This window comes from Cupressus sempervirens, chromosome 7 (genome assembly GCF_028749045.1).
Source record: "Cupressus sempervirens isolate cs-2001-9-10 chromosome 7, ASM2874904v1, whole genome shotgun sequence".
Lineage (NCBI taxonomy): Eukaryota > Viridiplantae > Streptophyta > Pinopsida > Cupressales > Cupressaceae > Cupressus > Cupressus sempervirens.
Genome location: NC_143124.1, coordinates 220,750,496 through 220,757,426, shown reverse-complemented (window position 1 = coordinate 220,757,426; position 6,931 = coordinate 220,750,496).

Below are 6,931 nucleotides of genomic sequence, written 5' to 3'. Positions count from 1 at the left end.
GAAATGTAGACAACACTGGGTCACCCTTTTGTTCCCCAAATCTCTACATCATGTCCCCTAAATTGCTTTTTCCCTTCTTCCATAAGAAAGTTATTGGTCACATCATGGATCTTTGTTCCTCTTTTGGAAGAGTCTCTTCTACAGATGGTTGATCTTCTGCACTTTCTCCCTCTAACAACACTCCCACACTTGGTAAGTTTGTCTCCTTTTATTTTTCCCTCGACTCTATTTGTTGCATCGCACCTTCTGCTAATAACTGCAGCAAGGTCGAATCTTCTTCTTCCTCTTCTGGTTGATTTTGAGTTGAATTAATTTTGCTAGCCTCCACCACTCTCCGATCACAATGTCACACGCTTTGACGTGGCAAGGTTTCTCTTCCTTCTTGTTGGCTCCGCTTTACGCCCCACTTCTGCCACCGCAACCATTTCCTTTCTCCTTGGCTTTCATTTTCCTCTTCACTCCATCCCCTTGTTCCTCCTTTTATTGCTTATGGCATTTTCTGCCTCTGCTCTTGCGAATCGGCCATTGGTATTTCACTCACAGCTTAATTCTTCGCTCACACTTTTCTTATGCTATCACTTCTTGTTGTTTGGCTTTCATCAAATTCACTCACCTTTTATAGAACCAACAACATTCTCCATCACTTCCATTAAATGCTATCAATATCTTCGGCAACAAGCTTCAATACTCGCCATCATAATAGTCAAGTTGGCAACCCCCTCCATCCTTTCCACACTTCACCTCCCCTATAGTAATAGTATGTTATATCCGATCTATTTCCACTAGCTTCTCATCCCATGCTTTTCATCACACTATCTTCTCATCCCTAGATTTTCTTCTGCTAACCTTCTCATCATTATCATTCCCACCACTATCCTATCATGTTGAGCTTTTGTATGGTAATCCCTTGTAAATATTTTGGTTTGTCCATTATATATTCCTTGCATGTCAGTCCTTCACTTGGTATCATTATATCTCTCTCCTCTCTTTGTGTCAATTCATGCTTGATCAAAACAATAAAATAAAAATAAAAATTTGTAGTTCTCTTGGTTAGGTGCTTTTGTGAATCCTTGTACGAGATCCCTTGTCATCAAAATGTTGTCCTAAATAGTTCTGATTTCCCATTTGATCCTAGTCCTCAATATTACCAATCGATCCTTGTAGGATGCATCCTTCCTTTCGTCTGATCTTGGTCCCTCAATATCCAGTGCTACCTATCTCTTTGGAAAAAGGTTACTTTTTCATGGATTTACATTTTCTTTCAATTTATTTTCTTTTCCGAATTTCACGTTTGGTTCTTAAAGTATCTCTTCCAAGTGATTTGGGTTGTTCCCTCCTCATGGTCGCCATGATCTTTTATATCATGTGTGCTATGAATCGAGCAATTCAAGAGCAAGGTTTTGATCAGGTCTTTTTCGTTTTCTTTTCTATTTGTGAGTCAGTCAGATATGACCCTTGCATAGTCCAAACATGTGATCACTTGTGGTTACATGGCGCACTTGGGAAATATTGTTTGCTTGTGGGTTATCCAGTATCATTTCCACTTTGATTCTTTCAGGATTCATGTGTGATGCTGGGGCAATCCTTGCGTGTTTGTTTCGCTTCAGTCCTATGCAATATTGGTAAAAAGGCCTTGATGTTCTTAGTAACCTTGGCATATTCCCAATATTCCTATATCAAAATAAGTGCTCAACTACATGGTGGTACTCCCCTTTGGAACACCCACATGCTCAAGCTTCAATGGATTACTTAATACTCCCATCTTATCAAAACATTTCATCCTATCCAATCAGTCTTACAATCATAATCATAGCTCCTTCATCAATCATAATCATATCTCCTTCATTAATCATCATCATAGCTCCTTCATCAATCATAGTCTTAGCTCCTTCATCAATCATAATCATAGCTCCTATATCAATCATAATCTTAGCTCCTTCATCAATCATAATCATATCTCCTTCATCACTCATAATCATAGCTCCTGCATCAATCATAATCATAGCTCCTGCATCAATCAAAATCTTAGTCATCACCAATCATAAATCCTCAACTCATAATCTCCCCAAATCTCCCATCTTCCAAATCACTTCCTTGGGTTCAATTTAGACAACCAATCACCCTCCCCCCTCTCCTTGTAGCCCGTGTTCTTACCCATTGGTTATCCTTGTGCCCAAGGTTTTCCTCTATATCATTCTCCCATCGTGAGAGTGTGTGCTTCCTTCAACCACCTCTCTTTGCCACTCTCAGTCCTCCTGCTCGCCCTCGATTCTTGTACCTTTCAAGAAGCTGTCGGGCCTCACCTTCTCTCCCTGCCATCTTCTTAAGGGGGCATCACACAGTCCACTCTCTCCTCTTCTATTCAAGACTGGGACAATCATGTTGCTTTCAAAGTTTTCTTCATGTCGTCTATCTTCAAACTTCTTTGAAATAGTATTGTTCCAACACTATCTCAAAGAGGGGCAAAATGTAGACACCTAAATCTGATTACATCACTTAAGTAATCCTATTTAGTCATCTCCTAAGGCATCATTAATTAAATATTTAATATTTAATTAATCTATTGTCATCCCCTAGTTAATTAGTTAATTTAATTAGCCATAGTCCAATTGATAAAATTAAAAGATCACCCAAAATCAATTTATCAATTAAATCGCTATTCCTCTATTAAATTGAATAAATCCTCAAATCTATTCAATTTAATTCTATATCCCCATTTTCTTAAATAAATCATTTAATAAAATATCTAAAATCCTAAAAGCCTCCATAAACCTTATCCTAACCCCTAATTCAACCCATTCACACACACTGACCTCACTTAGCCACCTAACTAACCCATCCCATCAAATCTAAGCCACTTGCCCCCTAATCCCCCTCTAATCCAAGCCTAATCCTCACTCTAACCATGTGCACAACCTTAATCCTAGATTAAGAATTCCTAACCCAAGCCAAAGTCAAGACTTCCACCCACCTCTCATTTTAATATACAAACAAAGACTTCATCCTCCATTTTAAAGTCAAAACTTCCACCCACCAACCATTTTAATATTCAAACAAAGACTTTATCCTCCTTTTTAATATTCAAACAAAGACTTTACCCTCCATTTTAATATTCAAACAAAGACTTAACATCCTCTTCTAATATATTCAAATAAAGACTTGACCTACCCAAACCACTTGCCTCTTAATCTCATCCTAAGCTAAGCCTAATCCCTTCCTTAAGCATGTGCACAACTTTAACCAAGGGTTAAGAAAGTTCTAAACCGAACCAAAGTCAAAGTTCCACCCTTAAAGTCTTGCATTCCTATTCAAGAGCCTTAACAGCTCTTTAAAGAATTTTTACACCTATTTTCCACACTCATCCCCCCCTTTTCTTCCCTCATAACTTCCTCTAACCACCTATCTTGACCATCTTCCCTAGCCAATCCCTTTGTGACAATTGTCACAAGTCTAGAGCTTTGAAGAAGCACAATCCATGTACTCTCTTCTCCTTGCATCCTAGCCCTCCTTAACTAATTCCCCTTCCTTGCATCCTAACCCTTCATCTCACTACCCGTTGGCCTATAAATGAAACCCTCTCCCTTCACAAATATCATCCACTTCTATGCTAATGTTATAATGCCATTTTAAGAGACTAAGGACTATCAAAATACCATCATAATGGCAAAATCCATCCACAAATCCATTTTGAATCATATCCTCCATTGAAGATTGAGCAATGTCATTGAACATACATCCCATCTTACGGACACATCTACGCATCAAAGGGAAGATTTCTTGGTTTAAGAGGTTTGCACGTTCTTAGGCTACTTTGGTACTTTAATTCTCTTTTTTCTAATTATATATGTGAGTTAAATCTATTGTTTTGAATGTTTTGGTTCTCCATTGTATTCCTTTAAGCACTAGTTTTATAGCTCTACACTTGGGACTTTTGTTGTCTGTCCAAAGACTTTGGTGGTCTTGGGCTACTTTCCACTCGCAAGAAGGGGATTTTCCTTTGTGCCAAGTGGGTCATTTGGGCTCTCACTAGAAATGAGGCCTGAAAAATGTTGTTGTGACATTTCATTTCTTCATGTGTTCTAATTAACAGACCAACCTAGAAGGGGATTGGCTTTCAAACCCTTCTCGTGATCACTAAACTAGTGCAAATTCAGGGTACTTTTGTTGCTAGAAACATTTGGAAAGCCTAGGAAGCCATCAAATCTTGGATTCGCTAGACAAGAAATGGGTTCAGAGATGAGCTCTCTATGAGCCATTAAAACTTGTGGTGGTCTTCTATGTTCGTTGTTCAAGGCATTCCTCTTGCTAAAATTCAAGGAGCTAGCACACTGTGCTTATTTAGATGGGGAATCAAGGCACCCAGAGATCTCTTTTCTAGAGTTACTATGAGCCTTCACTCATGGGAGGACCTACAGGTGTAATTCAAGCTTGTCTATCTAGATTGATAGACAGTTGATCTTCTAGTTTCTACAGTGCCTCCCCATATGTTGCACAAGATGGGTATTTATTCATCTTGCCCATGGTAAAAGGACTAGAAGTGGCACCTTGCCACTCCTTTAACCGGTTATAAATCCAAGTTGGGCTATAGGTGGCTGGTTCCCCACCTTCCGATGGTTGACACTCTCAACCAACATTGGCATTTGCAGTCCTCTCACAAGACTTGTAGTCTTAGATTTGCTATGGTTTGGCAAGCTATCACAGAGCCAAAAATAGCTCACTTTGCTTGGTGTCTCCTTTTCCAAGGGCTACCGTTGGGCCCTCTACTCTGACATCTGGGTGTCCTAGACCCTAGATGTCCATTTTATGGCTAGCTGGAAAAACTCCTGCATATTTTTTGGTTCTACAAGCGAGCCCAAAATTACTGGCTCTAGATTCATGATTTTTTTAAGCCTTTCTACCTAGAGGCCTTTTCTTGGCATATGATTGTGCTAGGAGATGCAACCAGACTCCCTTTCAAGTATTCCTAGATATGGCATACTTTTAGAATGGAGATTTTGTTTACTATTTGGAAAGACCACAATGTTGTTTTATTCTCTCACAACTTTCTTGATATACATGTTGCTATGTATGCTAAAGCATGTATTTGTGATAATGTCATGATGCAGATTCAAGTATAGATAGATAAGGTGGTGTTGGAGGTTGTTCACCTGTAGGAGCTTTTATCTTATTGGGGAAATACCCCTTGTATGGTCACCTAGGTACCGCCAGATACTTTATCTGGTGATCATACTCCTCTATTGCGATTTTTGGAGAGGCCAAAGTAGTTTAGCACGCCACTCACCTACTCTTAGGTTGCAGCTCTCTCACCACTCTCCCATTGGTATTTTTAGTGGTTGTCACCACTTAGCCTCACCTTTGTAGAGGACGGGTTTGGGGCTCCCAGTGTGGGTTGGCCCTTTATGCACAGAGACCCTAAATGGGCATTCCCTTGGTTGAACTTAGCTAGCTCTCTGCCTACGCCGAAGGGAGAAAAAGAAAAAGATGATGCTACTATTGCCCCTACTAATGGTTGGGCTCCCCCTGAACCATCTGCCAACCCCATAGACTTTTGGGGTTTTGATGATAAAGACCCTCCTTCGATTGGCATTGCTCTTATAGCCTAAGAGCTTTCTTTCTTCCATTTTAATGTTTTTTTGATGAATAGTTGTTTTATTTGGCTACATACCAAGTGAATTTGCAGGGTGATCTTGCATCCCCCAACCCTTTTTTTGTGGATATGTATCTTTAATATTTAATTAATAGAGAAGGTCTATTCATAAAAAAATATGGTAGTTCCTACAAAATTGTCCAAATTTTGATAGACATAGCTTTTGATTTAGGCTTCTGATTGACACACTATTTGATGCACCAAAAAGTTCTCTAAGTGAACTACAAATCTATAGATTGACTTTTCTTATCCCCTCATTTTTGAGGCCCTACAAGACCATTTAGTGCCTCAAACATGACTTTCAAGATTTTCAACAGGTTTTAGGAAATGTAGAACCTTAATAACTTTCAAGCGACAAAGGATTTTGACTTGGTTCTTATGCTAATGTGCTTAATTTTCCATTTTCAAGCTTCCCTCAAATCTTTGTCCCCGTTTGCCTTAAAATCAAAACTTGCTAAAACTAACATGTTATCTTGAAAATCTAGGAGTAGAATTTAAGAGTTAGAATTTGCAACTTCCCCAAAAGGGTATCTAGAATGCAAAAATATTGAATAGAAACTAGCAACAAAGAGATATTTTTGGGTGATGTAGGATTGCATTGACACTGCTGGATGCTCCTCCATCAGAAAATCCTTCACAATACTATGTAATTTTCCACAGAATATTTAGAATTCAAAATTTAAACATGAAAAAGGAAGAAAGAAACTTAATATTAGTCATCAAAAAATCTTAGATGGAGTAATTTTATGATGATTGATGGTTTTTTGGTTCTTAGAACACTTCATAAAAATAATACCCTCACTTGTATAATCACGATTAAATGACTTATTATATATCATGCTAGAGTTGTTTTATGTCTTGTGTCAAACTAGATAAGAGTGGTCAAGGCTTGAAATGTTGGGCATATAATATTGGATGCTTTAAAATTGGAGCTCCAATTTCTACTTGGCATGGAACTTGTAATTGAACCCTATTAGGCTACTATATAATGGTTTGCCACATACTAATTAGTAAAACATTTATCTTTCAATCTTCCTTTAAATGTTGTGCACTCAAAATAATCATCAAACCTTATTGCATCACAAAATAATTAAGGAATGGCCCAACCCCCCCCACCCCCCCTCCCCCATGCCTTGTAGGCCATTAGATTGTTATTGACCAAGAATATGTCTTGAATAAAATACTTTAATTGATTACCCAAAATCTCAAGTGAATGCCATGTCTCATTTGTCAAGGATCATGTAGTCAACACCTTTAAGAAAAAATGATTAGTGGGGCCAACCA